The 16416-nt window shown below is 46.7% G+C and overlaps 1 protein-coding gene across 1 annotated transcript in view; it reads right to left on the bottom strand.

The window, feature by feature from the left end:
• Nucleotides 1–16416, bottom strand: part of cdx1b (caudal type homeobox 1 b) — a 51811-nt gene that overhangs the window by 20319 nt on the left and 15076 nt on the right. The gene's annotated exons all lie outside the window — the stretch shown is intronic.

Here is a 16416-nt window from a genome sequence, read left to right on the forward strand (position 1 = left end):
TAAGCCGGGAATCTGAGTTTAAAAATAAAGGAAAAGTGGGAAAGACTCAGCAGGTCAGGCAGCACCTGTGGAGAGAGAGAGACAGGGTTAACGCTTGGGGTTGATTGCCTCCTGTCAAAACCTAGAAATCTATCGATCTGAGTTTTGACATTTTGCCAGGGGGGCACAGTGGTTAGCACTGCTGCCTCACAGTGCCAGGGACCCGGGTTCGATTCCCGGGGGGCACAGTGGTTAGCACTGCTGCCTCACAGCGCCAGAGACCCGGGTTCGATTCCCGGGGGGCACAGTGGTTAGCACTGCTGCCTCACAGCTCCAGGGACCCGGGTTCAATTCCCGGGGGGCACAGTGGTTAGCACTGCTGCCTCGCAGCGCCAGGGACCCGGGTTCGATTCCCGGGGGGCACAGTGGTTAGCACTGCTGCCTCACAGCGCCAGGGACCTGGATTTGATTCCCGGGGGGGCACAGTGGTTAGCACTGCTGCCTCACAGCGCCAGGGACCCGGGTTCGATTCCCGGGGGGGGCACAGTGGTTAGCACTGCTGCCTCACAGCGCCAGGGACCCGGGTTCGATTCCCGGGGGGGGCACAGTGGTTAGCACTGCTGCCTCACAGCGCCAGGGACCCGGGTTCGATTCCCGGGGGGGGCACAGTGGTTAGCACTGCTGCCTCACAGCGCCAGGGACCCGGGTTCGATTCCCGGGGGGCACAGTGGTTAGCACTGCTGCCTCACAGCGCCAGGGACCCGGGTTCGATTCCCGGGGGGCACAGTGGTTAGCACTGCTGCCTCACAGCGCCAGGGACCCGGGTTCGATTCCCGGGGGGGGCACAGTGGTTAGCACTGCTGCCTCACAGCGCCAGGGACCCGGGTTCGATTCCCGGGGGGCACAGTGGTTAGCACTGCTGCCTCACAGCTTAAGGCACCCAAGCTCAATTACAGCTTTGGGTCACTGTCTGTGCAGAGTCTGCACATTCTCCCGGTGTCTGCGTCTGTTTCCTCCAGATGTTCCGGTTTCCTCCCACACTCTGAGAGACGTGTTGGTTAGCTGCATTGACCACGCTAAGTTCCCCCTCAGTGTACCTGAACAGGTGCCGGAGTGTGGCGAGTAGGGGATTTTCACAGTAACTTCATTGCAGTGTTAATATAAGCCTGGTAGTGACACTAATAAATAAACTTTAAAACTTTTCTACAATGGTCAATGTTAACGCACCCAGAAAACTCAGGCTTCTGGATGGACAGCGTTCCAGATTTCCTCCACTGCCTAACTCTAATTTCAATGTTATGACCCCTTTGATCTGGGCTCCGTCACCAGGGGAAACAGTTCCTCTCTATTTACCTTATTATCTCCTTTAATCACCTTAAACACCTCAGTGTAATTGTTACTTAATCTTGCAGGTTCAAGGGAAGGCAAGCTTAATCTGTGTAACTGGTTCTCAGAATTTAACCCGTTTATTAGCCTGATAAACCTGAAGTAATAGTCAAGGCCATCCCATCTCTCCAATTCCAATTCTCTTCCTGCTCCTAGTGACACCCTAAGGCAGAGTTTTGTCTGTTTCCATAGCTAGTAATTCCCAGGACAGGTCTCTAGTCCAAGGGCTTGAGGGTTGTAGCTCCATGTCAAGTATTGCTGACCAGGAATCTCTCCTGCTCTTAGCAGCTGCCGCCGGTGTGTTTGGAAGGATGTTGCAGATTGACACTCAACTTGTTTGGCCGCGTTATGAAGCACCTTCCTTGGTCACCAAGTCCAGGGTGGGACTTGAATCCAGAACTTCTGGCTCAGGGATAGGGACACTAGGCACTGCGCTACAGGACCTTCCGTCCTGTCCCTCACGAAAGTTAAAGTGCTTTAAACCAATCAAGCCATTTGGAAGTGGAGTCATTGGTAGCTCCTCCTCTTCTCAACAAGAGGAGTCCCTGGGTATCTCCAGCTGTGGCAAGGCCCTTTCCACTTCCATCCGGAGAGAGATTGGAGGTTTAGCTTTGTCCCCTATCTAACATGCAGCAGCTCAAACACTGGACCTCCAGTTTACTGAACTGTTAGTTCAATTGGTGATGGAACAATTGTGGAAAGCATGACAGACAATCCACACACAGCAAGACCACAAAAGCAACAATGCAGAGAGACAGAGAGACTTCGGAAGACAATTCAAGGGCAGCCAAATGAGCAGATGAACTGTTTTTAGTAATGTTGGCTGAGGGGTAAATATTGATCCAGCCACAGGTCAACAGTCCTGCTCAGTAGTGGTCATGGGACAATTGTACACAGGTACCTCAGAGGGCAGCTAAGTCCTGCTCAGTAGTGGTCGTGGGACAATTGTACACAGGCACTTCAGAGGGCAGCTAAATCCTGGGTTTAACCTTTCACCTCAAAAGGATGACATCTTTGGCAGTGCAGCACTCCCTGAAATAGTGGACTGGGAATGTCAGCCTGGATTTTGAGCTCAAAGTCTCTGCAGTGAGTACGCAAGAATGATATAGGTGACAACGTGAGGTGTTACATGAGTACTTTGCATTAGTAATCACCAAAGAGAAGGACATGATAGAAGAGGAGTCTGGGAAAGGATGTGTAGCTAGTTTGAGCCATGTTGAGATCGAAAAGAAGGAGGTATTGGGGTTCTTAAGAAATATTAAGGTAGACAAATCTCCAGAGCCTGATGAGATATACCCCAGAGTACTGAGAGAGGCAAGGGAGGAAATTGCTGGGCCTTGAGAGAAATCTTTGTATCCTCACTGGCTACAGAGGAGGTCCCAGATGGTTGGAGAATAGCCAATGTTGTTCCTTTGTTTAAGAAGGGTAGCAAGAATAATCCAGGTAATTACAGGCCAGTGAGCCTTTCATCAGTGGTAGGGAAATTATTGGAGAGGATTCTTCGAGACAGGATTTATTCCCACTTGGAAATAAGTGGACATATTAGTGAGAAGCAACATGGTTTTGTGAAGGGGAGGTCGTGCCTCACGAACTTGATCGAGTTTTTTGAGTAAGTGACGAAGTTGATTGATGAGGGATATTGTCTACATGGACTTCAGTAAGACCTTTGACAAGGTCCCTCATGGCAGACTGGTACAGAAGGTGAAGTTGCATGGGATCAGAATGAGCTGGCAAGGTGGATACAAAACTGGCTCAGTCAAAGAAGACAGAGGGTAGCAGTGGAAGGGTGCTTTTCTGAATGGAGGGCTGTGACAAATGGCATTCCTCAGGGATCAGTGCTGGGACCTTTGCTGTTTGTAATATATATAAATGATTTGGAGGAAAATGTAACAGGTTTGATTAGTACGTTTGCAGACGACACAAAGGTTGGTGGATTTGCGGATAGCGATGAGGACCATCAGAGGATGCAGCAGGATATAGATCAGTTGGAGACTTGGGCGGAAAGATGGCAGATGGAGTTTAATCTGGACATATGTGAGGTAATGCATTTTGGATGATCTAACACAGGTAGGAAATATACAGTAAACGGCAGAACACTAAAGAGTATTGTTAGGCAAAGGAAGCGGGGTGTACAGGTACACAGGTGGAGAAGATAGTCAAGAAGGCATATGGCTTGCTTGCCTTCATCGGCTGGGGCATTGAGTTTAAAAATTGGCAAGTCATGTTGGAGCTTTATAGAACCTTAGTTAGGCTGCACTTGGAGTATAGTGTTCAATTCTGGTCGCTACACTACCAGAAGGATGTGGAGGCTTTGGAGAGGGTTACAGAAAAGATTTTCCAGGATGTTGCCTGGTATGGAAGGCATTAGCTGTGAGGAGAGGTTGGGGAAATTTGGTTAGTTCTCACTGGAATGATGGAGGTCGAGGGGCAGCCTGATAGAAGCCTACAAGATTATCAGAAGCATGGACAGAGTGGATAGGCAGAAGCTTTTTCCCTGGATGGAAGAGTCAATTACTAGGGGGCACAGGTTTAATGTGCAAAGGGGTAAGTTTTAAGATGTACGAGGCAGATTTTTTACACAGAGAGTAGTGGGTGCCTGGAACTCGTTGTCAGGGGAAGTAGTGGAAGTGGATACGGTAGTGACTTTTAAGGGGCAACTTAACAAATGCATGAATAGGATGGAGATAGAGGGATATGGTCCCCGGAAGGGTAGGGGGTTTTAGTTTAGTCGGGAAGTGTGGTTGGTGCAGGGTTGGAGGGCCAAAGGGCCTGTTCCTGTGCTGTAATTTTCTTTGTTCTTTGTTCTTTGGGACAATTTAGAAGCTGATGATCTACTGACGGAGGGTGATTTAGTCATTTTCATCCATACCAGACACATATTGTACTCCACGTTCTGCTGTTTCTACGAGTAATAATCCTCTGCGTTGCCTATTCAAATTGCTGAATCTTGTGAATGATTTACAGAGATGACTCATGGTGAAGGGTTGCACACTGAACTCATTTATTTTCTGTTGCTAATTGCACTGTATCTAAGATAACACGATCACCCAGTTATATACTCCATTCCCTCCACCTGAATGTCCGACACTGCACAGTAGTGCATAATGTAGGTGGGTATTACACACTTGCAAGAGTGGCGTGGTGACACAGTGGTTCGCACTGCTGCCTCACAGCGCCAGAGACCCAGATTCGATTCCCGGCTTGAGTCACTGTCAGTGTGGAGTTTGCACATTCTCCCCATGTCTGTGTGGGTTTCCTTCAGGAGCTCCGGTTTCCTCCCACACTCCAAAAGTGTGCGGGTTAGGTTGATTGGCCATGCTAAATTGACCTTTGTGGCAGAGGATTAGCAGGGTAAATATGTGGGGTTACGGAAATAGAGCCTGGGTGGGATTGTGGTCACTGCAGACTCGATGGGCCGAATGGCCTCCTTCTGCACTATAAGGATTCTATGAATCCTCATCCCTGTGTTCAAATCCCTTGGCTCTTCCTATCTCCATAATTGCCTCTGTAGGGCAGTCTGGTGGCACAGTGCTTATCACTACTGCCTCACAACACCAGGGACCCAGGTTCAATCCCTGGCTTGGGTCCGTGTGGAGTTTGCACATTCTCCTTGTGTCCGTATGGGTTTGCTCCGGGGGTTTCCTCCCACAGTCTGAAAGACGTGCTGGTTAGGTGCATTAGCCATGCTAAATTCTCCCTCAGTGTACCCAAACAGGTGCCGGAGTGTAGCAACTAGGGGATTTTCATGTATCTGCATTGCAGCTTTAATGTACGCCTACTTCTAACACAAATAAAACAAACTTTAAAAAAAACTTTCCTCCAGCCCCAGGACCCTCCACGATCCCAACATTCCACCAGTTTTGTCCTTCTGAAAATTCAGTTTGAATCGCTCCACACCCAATGGTAACCATGTCGTCAGCTGTTGTTGGGTTGCTTTCCTAAACCTCTCTATCCCAACCAAAAGTCTTCACTCATAAAGCCTTAAGGCTGGGGGTCATATCAAGTTTGAGATTGATAGATTTTGCGAAGCAAGTGTATCATAGCGCACAGAACCAGCGTAGGTAGTAGGAATTAAGATGATCAGCCATGATGTGGCTGAATGTTGAAACAGGCTTGAGGGGCTGAATGGCCTCCTCCTGTTACTGTGTTCCACAAAGACTATTGGCTCAATCACCAATTCAGGAGTTAGACTCTCTAGGAGGGATTTTATGGCCTCCCTCATCCTGAAACCGTAAAATTCCACCTGAGGTCAACGGACCTTTCCATGGTCCATCCCTTGCCCACTCTGATTCCCACGAGGCGGTAAAACTCCGACAGCAGTGTTGGAACTGCCACCTGTTAGAGTGGAGACTAAAAGAAACCTCCAACTCTCTCTTCAGACGGAAGTGGAAGGGGCCTTGCCACAGCTGGAGATACCCAGGGACGCCTCTGGTTGAGAAGAAGAGGAACTACCACCCATTCAATCCAAGGTAAAGGACAACCTGAGAGCTGGAACAACAACAATTTGCATTTAAATAGCTCCTTTAATAAAGAAGAACGAGTATAACAGAAATCTGGAAACCCTCTCCCTCAAAAGACGAATGAAAATTTTGTTGCGCAGGACTTGAGTATTGTTGAAAAAAGAGACATGCTGTCAAAGCTTTCCATCTTGCACTCATTAGGACAGATGCAAGAATGCCAAATTTCAAAGGGAAAAACAGCTTATACTGCAGGAGAAAAGGATGCTTATGGGTTGGCAAGTGGACCCTAATTGATACTGTGTCGCCATGGAGAATGCACGGTGTTCGATTGAATGCGTAACAGGAGTAACAGGTAACGCAAGCTGTTTCACACTGCTACTATGCACAAATGGTATTTGCCACTCACAAATTGACAAGGTGCTGCTCTCAAGCCAAAAAGCCATTCAACCTGCGTGATGCAACCTATAAATTTCAGTGCCAGTGTGGTGCCAGGTATGTAGATCATACATCCCAATGTCATGGGGATTGTATGAAACTGATCTCTCCAGCTATTCACAACAGGCAAAGTACTGACTGTACTCAACAAGTTCCTGGAACAAAGGGTAAGATTCTCCAGCCTCCTAGAAATGTGTTTCCCACTGGTGGAAGATGGTGCGTTGTTTGCCAGCGGCAGAATTCTTTGGCCTTGCCACTGTCAATGGAAGTCCCATTGACATCACCCCACACTGACGGGAAATGCACGGGAGAGGGTGCTTTGCCAGCGGGACCGGAGAAACCCACCGGCTTTAGTATTGTGGCCATAATGTCCAACATTAGATGTGATTTCACAATTGGACAGCACTTGTTAAACAATCCTGATTGCGCTAAGAATTATACTAACATCCAATTTAAGATTGGACTCACGGTGAGGCTCACTTGCATGTGCTAGAAACCACAAATATTCAAACACACAGCCCTGCCCTTCACAAACAGAGAGAACATATCCACACAACTAAACCTTCTCAACTAAACAAAAGCTCAGGGAACAGCCATCCTCTGATTCATTCCCCATGCCTTAAGCAATCAGAGTTGATTTACCTGTTTTGAATTTAAGTGAAAGCTTTGTATTGAACTGTTCCCTGGTGCATTCTCCATGGTAAATCATCTACCAAACACTCCCAGGACAGGTACAGCACAGGGTTAGATACAGAGTAAAGCTCCCTCTACACTGTACCCATCAAACACTCCCAGGACAGGTGCAGCACGGAGTTAGACACAGAGTAAAGCTCCCTCTACATTGTCCCCATCAAACACTCCCAGGACAGGTACAGCACAGGGTTAGATACAGAGTAAAACTCCCTCTACACTGTCCCCATCAAATACCCCCCGGACAGGTACAGCATGGAGTTAGGTACAGAGTAAAGCTCCCTCTTTCCAGTCCACATCAAACATACCCATGACGGGTACAGCATGAAGTTAGGCACAGAGTATAGCTTCCTCTACACTGTCCCCATCAAACACTCCCAGGACTGGTACAGCACGGGATTAGATATAGAATAAAACTCCCTCTACATTGTCCCCCAACAGGTGTAAAACAGGGTTAGATATAGAGTAAAGCTCCCTCTACACTGTCCCCATCAAATACTCCCAGGACAGATACAGCACGGGGTTAGATACAGAGTAAAGCTCCCTCTACATTTTCCCCCATCAAACACTCCCAGGACAGATACAGCACTGGGTTAGATACAGAGTAAAGCGCCCTCTACACTGTCCCCCATCAAACACTCCCAGGACAGGTACAGCACTGGGTTAGATACAGAGTAAAGCGCCCTCTACACTGTCCTCATCAAACACTCCCAGGACAGATACAGCACGGGGTTAGATACAGAGTAAAGCTCCCTCTACCTCACACGGCGATTATCACAGCCCAGAACAATGGATAGGCTTCAAATTGGACAAGGCCATTCAGGGGTGGTGCAAAGGAAACGCTTCTTCAGACACAGGGGAGTGGAAATCTGAAACTCTTTCCCCCAAAAGGACGTTATGTCTATGGATCAACTGAAGGTTTCAAAACCTGAGATTGGCAGATTTTTGTTCGAAAAGTATATTAGAGATCATGGAAGTAAGGAGTTAATCACCAGGTCAGCCATGATCTCATTGGATAGCAGAGCAGGCTGGAGGCGTTGAATGTTCCTACCTTCCGATCCTGTGCTTCCTCCAAGGGTGAGAGATTGAGAGCGCAAAACAGAATATGACAATGACACCAGCATGTGACTTCTCCTCAAAACCTGGATTCTTGACCCCTTGGCAGAGGTTACTGCAATAAATCTTATCTTAGAAATGTAGAATAGCCAGCAATAAAACTGCTGTAAACACGCCAGAGATTTTCTGGGTTAAAGTTACTTTCAGTCTCAAGATGTCAGTGCGTGTAACCCTTGAAGAGTGAATGCAATGGCTATTGTTCTTGGTTTTCCTATGACATAACCTATGCCCCAGCAATTAATAGAGTCATAGAATCCCAACAGTACAGAAGGAGGCCATTCAGCCCATTGAGTCTGTACTGACCGCAATCCCACCCAGGCCCTATCCCCCTTGACCCCACACATTTACCCTGTTAATCCCTCTGATATTAAGGGTCAATTTAGCATGGCCAATCAAACTAACCCGCACACCTTTGGACTGAGGGAGGAAACCTGAGTATCCAGAGGAAACCAAAACAGACAAGAGGAGAATGTACAAACTCCACACAGACAGTGACCCGAGGCTAGAATTGAATCCAGCTCCCTGGCGCTGTGAGGCCTCAGTGCTAACCACTGTGCCACCATACCAACCAGTCACTGGCCACAACTCTGACCCCAACCAAACTGAATACAGAGCAGCACATTGCATACTCAGCACAGCCCCTGTTACTGGCCTGTCTCCTATTGGCAAGTTCGTCTAAAGTCCAACCCACCTCGGATAGTGCCGAGATGCTGTACATTCCAAAATTATTCCTTGACGTTATCTCCACAACAAGGGAAAGAGATGGTTGAAGAGTCACCAGGTAGAGACGTTCAGGGTGATGAAAGGGTTAAACACAGAGAAGGTGTTTCCACTTGTTTGGGAGTCCAAGAGATTATATATTGTTGTTGTCAGGTGGTCAATTGATTGTCTACCCAGGGTCGTGAGTCTCTGCTATGGGTCATCATGTGATCAACAGGACAATTCCTAATCCACATATCTTTCAGCATGTGAGTCAGGAAGTCCCGTGAGGTGGTGGGACCTGGAGTGCAAGATTGACTCCCTTTTCTTTCTCCCCACTTTGCCTCATCATTGAAGCATTTGGACCCAGCTTGGTGGGACAAGTTGTTGCTATTTTGAACAATCAGTAACAAGCTCCTACCAGTCTAACGCTGCTGTGATTTGATGTGAGAATCAGAGTGTCTTTGAAGAATTTTCTTTGTCGTCCCCTGGAATGGTGACCATTTGAGAGTCGAGAGAACAGGATCCAGCAGGAGAAGCACCTTTCAACCAACAGTCCATTGAAGTTAATTTGCAGGAATTTGCCTGAATGGGAATGGAGCTGGCTTCAAGAAGGATAATAGCGCTTGTTTGAGCTCCTCCCATTGAATCGGAAGGCTACACTGGAGGCATTGCTTCTGAGATTCCTCTACTGCTCTATATGTTGTTGATACATAGAAACATAGAAAATAGGAGCAGGGGTAGGCCATTTAACCCTTCGATTCTGCTCCACCATTAACACAGTCATCGCTGATCCTCCCTCTCACATATTCCCATGCTCTCCTTTTAGAGTCTAGAAATCTATTTCCTTCTTAGATATATTCAGTGACCTGGCCTCCACAGCCTTCTCTGGTACAGCGCCAGGGACCTGGGTTCAATTCCCAGCTTCGGTCACTGTCTGTAAGGAGTCTGCACATTCTCCTCATGTCTGCATGGGTTTCCTCTGGGTGCTCTGATTTCCTCCCACAATCCAAAGATGTGTGGGTTTAGGGTTAATTGGCCATAGTAAATTGCCTCTTAGTGTCGGGGGACTGGCTAGACTAAATACATGGGATTACGATGATGGGGCCTGGATGAGATTGTGGTCGGTGTACACTCAATGGGCTGAATGGCCTCCTTTTGCACTGTGGGATGCTATGATTCTCGAGAATGCCACAGGTTCACCGCCCTCTGAGTGAAGAAATTGCTCCTCATCTCAGTCCTAAATGGCCTTCCCCGTACACAACCCAAGTCTAACTACAGGAGTGTGGAGTTGCTCCATACACTAGGGCTTCTGTTGACTTAAGGAAATCTTTTTTGTCAAACATTTGCGGCTGTAAATTTTTTAGACGGCTGGGTTGGCAGATCTGATCCAGTGTTGGATCTCCTCAGCCGGAGTACTGCGGACAATTCTGGGCAACCTCCCTCAGGAAGGATGCAAAGGACCTAGTCGTGTCCAAGGTTAGCCAGGATTTTCCAGGAACGAGGGGTGGTCGGAAAAGTTAGAACTGTTGTCTTTGGAATCGAAAGGTGGCTTAGAAGATGATGAGAGGATGGAGTAGGTAGAGAAAGACAATCTCCATGTGTGTGTTCATGACAAAGGGATGAGAAAATTAGGGAAGAGAACACATGGCTGAAGAACTGGCATGGGAAAGATGGGGTGTTGGCATCAGTATTGGAACAGGAGGGATCTGTACCATTGAGACGGTCTCCACCTGAACCGATCTGGGACCAGTGTTCCAGCAGAAAGGATAAATAGGGGATAACAAAGACTTTAAGATAACAAGTCGGGGGGAAGCAAGGGTTAAACTACAAGAGGTGTAATGGTTAATGGTTAAGCATCGGGTTAGTATGTGAGGAGAAGATGGAGGTTAATAGGATGGACAGGTAGGGCCACGCTAATGACCAACAGAGATTAACAAAGCACGCCAAAATGTGTGAAAAACGTAGCGCACAAGAAAATCCTGCCAGGGAAGTTAAATCAGTAGGGCATATTCAAATGCACGCAGAATTCAAAATGATGACACAAATAGAGATGAACGGGTATGATTTGATGGGTTAGAAACACGGTTACAGGAGGACTGGGAGTTGAACGCCCAAGGGTAATCAGTATTCCGAAAGGATAGACAGGATGGAACATGAGGTGGAGTTGCTTTATTGGTTAAAGATGACATCAAGGCTGTATTAAAAAATGACATTGGCACTGAGGGCCAACATGTGGAATCGATCTGGGTAGAAATAATAAACAAAGGGAAAAAACATCTTGGTAGGAATAATTTATAGGCCCCCAAGCAGTACTTCCAAGGTGGACATAGAATAAATCAAAAAATAATGAGGGCTTGTGAGAAGGAAACATTGGTAATCAGGGGTGATTTTCACATGCATATTGACTGGATTATTCAAATTGGCAAAGGTAGCCTCGAGGGAGGTTTCATAGAGTGTGTGAGAGATTGTTCCTGAGAGCAATATGTTATGGAACCAACCAGGCAGCAGGCTATTTTAGATTTAGTATTATGTAACAAGGAAGGATTGATAAATAGTCATGTTGTCAAAGATCCTCTTGGAAAGAGTGATCACAGCATGCTAGAATTTCAGATTCAGATGGAGCGAGAGAAGACAGAGCTCCATACTAGAGTCAGACATTGGGCAGAGTAATTTACACAGGCCTGAGAAAAGAGCTGGCCCAAGGAAACTGGGCACAGATAATTGAGGGCAGGACAGCTGAGGGACAATGGTGGATGTTCAGGAAGATATTGAATACCTCTCAAAGAACAAAGAACAAAGAACAACCCAGCACGGGAAACAGGCCCTTCGGCCCAACGAGCCCGCGCCGCCGCATCACCCTACACTTATTCTACCCTATGTGTCTACGACTGGACAATTAAAGTATATTCCTGAGAGGAAGAGGAATTATAAAAGGAAGAAAAATGTTCCATGGCTGGACAAGGAAGTGAAAGAGAACATAAAGGCAAAATCTAAGGCATACCAAACTGGAAAAGCCAGTGGCAAGCTGGAGGATTGGGAGAACTTTAAGGTTCGGTAAAAGGCTACTAAAAATAGAATCCAAAGAATGAAGATGAACTATGAAAGGAAACGAGCAGAAAACATAAACACAGATACCAAAAGCTTCTGTAAGTATATAAAGAGTAAGAGAATAGCTAAACTAAATGTTGGCCCTTTAGAGGACAATGCTGGTGACGTATTAATGGGGAACACAGAGATGGCAGAGGCACCAATCCAATATTTTGCCTCTGTCTTCACGATAGAGAATAATGAAGATTTTCCAAAAACTGTAGTTAATGCAGAGCAATTTGGTGCCATAACCATCACTCGGAGAGGGTATTGAATAAACTAATGGGATTAAAGGCAGATAAATCCCAGGGCCTGATGGCCTGTATCTTAAAGGAAATGGCAGCAGAGATAGTGGATGCATTGGTCGTGATATTTCAAAATTCCTTGGATTCTGATAAGATCCCGGTGGATTGGAAACACGTTAATGTGATGCCCCCTTTCAAAAAGGGAGAGAGTAAAAGGTAGGAAACTATAGGGTGGTACGTTGACCCCACCGTGGTGGGGAAGTTGCTGGAATCAATCATTAAGGAAGGGATGACTGAACATTTGGAAAAACAAAGCTCGGTCCATCATTGTCAGCATGGTTTTGTGAAGGGAAAGTCATTCTTGACAAACTTGCCATGAGGATGTAATCAGCCAGGTGGATAGCGGGGAACCTATGGACATCGCATATCTGGACTGCCAGAATTCGTTTGACAAGATGTTGCAGGAAAGACTGTTCCAGAAGGTGAGATCACAGGGGATTGGGTTTAGAGTACGAGATTGGATTGATAATTGGCTGACTGACAGAAAGCAGAGGGTCAGGATAAATGGGCCCTCCTCTGGCTGGCGAAATGTAACCAGCAGGGTGCCACAGGGCTCAGTCCTCAGGCCTCAACTGTTTACAATCTATATAAATGATCCGTAAGCAGGGACAGAGTGTAACATAGCAAGGTTTCTGGATACTAAAATAGGTCAGAAAGCAAGCAGTGAAGAGGCCATAAAGATTCATACGGCTAGGAGAATGGGCCAAAATTTGGCAGATAGAGTTTAATGTGGATAAGTGTGAAGTTATCCATTTTGGCAGAAAAAAATGGAAAGGCAAATTATTATCTAATGGAAATCAGATTCAAAATGTGCCCGGGCAGAGGGATCTGGGTGTCTGTGTTCATGAATCGCAGGAAGTCAGTATGCAGGCGCAGCAAGTAATAAAAAAGGCAAATAGGATGTTGATATTTTTTGCAAAAGGACAGGAGAATAAAAGTAGATAAGTGTTGTTGCAATTGCCTGGGGTATCAGTGAGATCACATCTGGAGTATTGTGTCCAGTTCTTGTTCTCCTTATTGGTGGTGGCATTGGAGGCAATTCAGAGGAGGTTCGCCAGATTGATTCCGGGGATGAAGGAGTTGATGTATGAGGAGAGATTAAACAGTTTGGGCTTGTATTCGCTGGAGTTTAGGAGGATGAGAGGGGATCCGATCGAGGTATATAAAATTGTAAAAGCGATTGATAAAGTAAATGTAGGCCAAATGTTTCCTCTTGGGGCAATCTAGAACAAGAGGTCACAGGTAGAGGTTGAGAGGCGGTAGATTTAAAACTGAGATGAGGAGGAACTACTTCTCACAGAGGGTGGTGAATTTGTGGAACTCACTGCCCTATAGCACGGGGGAGTCCTGAATCATTGAATGGTTTCAAGGAGGAGATAGATATCTCTCTAATAAAAAAGAGATAAGGGGATTTAGGGAAGAGGTGGGGAGGTGGATTTGAGACTCGGGGGAGATCAGCCATGATCTGATTGATGGCGGAGCAGACTCGAAGGGCTGAACTTGCCAACTTTTGCTCCTAATTCTGATGTTCCTAAGAGTTCTACCATTACCTGCAAGGCAGGAGCTGTGGTGCTATACTCCCACTTTAGAACCTGGAAAGGGGAAAAAGCACATCAAAAATATCCTGACAGACACCAGCCTTTACCCATGGCAGCACGACCTCCTTGTCCCCACTCATCTCTATGTAACTAGACAGATAAGGACGTCTTTTAAACAACAGAGAATGCACTAACATTGAGTAAATGTTAATTCCCCTTTGCTTTTTCTCTTTGTAGGTCACCGTACACAATGATAGTGAACCTTTCCTTATCGCCCAACAAGCTTCAAGAGTTAGTTATTGGGTCATTGGTGTAATTAACACTCTCAGAGTCTCCTCTCACAGTTCTGGTTCCCACTTCATTCCCCAAACAGGGGCTTGCGCCAACATCACGGCAGGAATATTCATTAACCCTTCAGTGGCCAGCTCTGAAGTTGGAATAGTCACTTAGGAAGGTGCAGGATTCGAAACCGCTGGCCTGGCTGAGGGAATTCAGGATTTGACACCCAGTGCGATCCTCATGTCCGGTGGGTGTGGGTGACTGCACCCCACCCCAACCCCCTCCCCATATGAATTCTGATGGTCCATAAAACCCTTTCACTCTTTGGTCACTCTCCAATTGGCTGAAAGAATGATTACCATGGATGTGAATGGGCACACTTGGGTGACGACCTGTTGGACTCGTCTATAGAATCCCTATGGTGCAGAAGGAGGCCATTCGGTCCATCAAGATTTCATAGACTCTCTGAAAGAGCACCTTACCCACACATACCCCACTCCCATCCACTCTATCCCCATAATCCCGCACATTTCCCACAGCTAATCTACCTAACCTACACATCTTTGGACACGAAGGGGCAATTTAGCATGGCCAGCTAGCCTAACCTACACATTGTTGGACTGTGGGAGGAAACCAGAGCACCCAGAGGAAACCCACGCAGAGACGGGGAGAATGTGCAAACCGACACAAGACAGTGGCCCAAGGCCGGGAATCAAACCCGGGTCCCTGACGCTGTGAGGCAGCAGTGCTAACCGCTGTCAACCTGCAAATCTTTCCATATGACCTTCAAGATGTCCCAAACCGCTTAACGAGTCAATGATGTACTTCTGAGTAGTTGTTGCTGTTGTAATATGGGAAGCAGAGTAGCTAATTTACACAAAACAACATCCGGCAAACAAGGCATGATACAGGCCTCAATTTAACATAATTTCCAAAAGTGTCAGCACTGCTAGCTTTGACCCAAATTTTATGTTTTGATCTCTAGATTGGGAGTCAAGCCCAGAGTGTTTCAAAAGCTTTGAGAAAGTGAAGTACTGCACACTGTTTGGCTCCTTACTTGAGAAAGGATAGACTGTCACTGGAGGGGGTGCAGAGGAGATTCACTAGGTTGATTCCGGAGTTGAGAGGGTTGGCTTATGAGGAGAGACTGAGTAGACTGGGGCTATACTCATTGGAATTCGGAAGAATGAGGGGAGATCTTATAGAAACATATAAGATTATGAAGAGAATAGATAAAATAGAAGCAGGGAGGGTGAAACCAGATTGGAGGGCATAGCCTCAAAATAAGGGGGAGCTGATTTAGGACTGAGTTGAGGAGGAACTTCTTCACACAAAGGGTTGTGAATCTGTGGATTTCCCTGCCCAGTGAAGTAGTTGAGGCTACCTCATTGAATGTTTTTAAGGCAAAGATATTTAGTTATTAGTCACAAGTAAGGCTTACATTGACACTGCAATGAAGTTACTGTGAAATTCCCTTAGTTGCCACACTCCAGGTCAATGCACCTAACCGGCATGTCTTTCAGAATATGGGAGGAGAACAGAGCAGCTGGAGGAAACCCACACAGATATGGGGAGAACGTGCAAACTCTGCACAGACTGTGACCCACGCCGGGAATCGAACCTGAGTCACTGGCACTGTGAGGCAGCAGTGCTAAACACCGTGCCACAGAATTCTGATAGAAATTAAGGGTTATGGTGAGCGGGTGGGTAAGTGGAGCTGAGTCCACAAAGGTATCAGCCGTGATCTTATTAAATGGTGGAGCAGGCTCGAGGGGCCAAATGGCCTACTCCTTGCTCCTTGTTCTTACGTTCTCAGGTTTTTTAAATAGCTTCTGCAATGATACCAATCCGCCTGTGGCTTTCTACAAACAGACATAAGAATTATCTGTCTGCTAACCAGGGCCAAAGTGCACAACACTGTCAAATTTGTTAAATTAATTAGTAGTGTCAGGACAACCAAAGCTGTTTTTAAGAGTAATTTACTTCCCAGGATTGGGCACTGCTGGGAAGGTTGATATTTATTGCCCATCCCTAATTGCCCTGATGTACACACTGGTCGTGTGCTGTCTCTGAGCAATAGCAATGGTTTGATCCAGTGGCTTGTTAGACCATTTGATATATATTCAAATGGCCCTTAATGTCTGCTCGATGTTGCAGTTAAGAAAGAGTTAAACTAGGTAGCCATGTGGGTCTGGAGTTACAGAGAGGCTCAGATTGGGTAAGGGCAGCAAGTTTCCTTCCCTAAGGGAGATGAGGAGAGGTATAGGGGAGGGTTTCCAATGCTGAGGGCCTCAGGTACGGTTGGAGGAACTGAAGTTTGGGAAGTGCAAGAACCCAGAGTTGGAGGAAGGCAGGAAGCTTGGAGAGTTGTAGCAGTGAGGGAGGAGACAGAGTTAGAGAGGGCTCAAAGCGTCAAGAGACTGAGAATTTTCGAAGCTG

Source organism: Carcharhinus amblyrhynchos, chromosome 13 (genome assembly GCF_965287045.1).
Source record: "Carcharhinus amblyrhynchos chromosome 13, sCarAmb.v2.hapA, whole genome shotgun sequence".
NCBI lineage: Eukaryota > Metazoa > Chordata > Chondrichthyes > Carcharhiniformes > Carcharhinidae > Carcharhinus > Carcharhinus amblyrhynchos.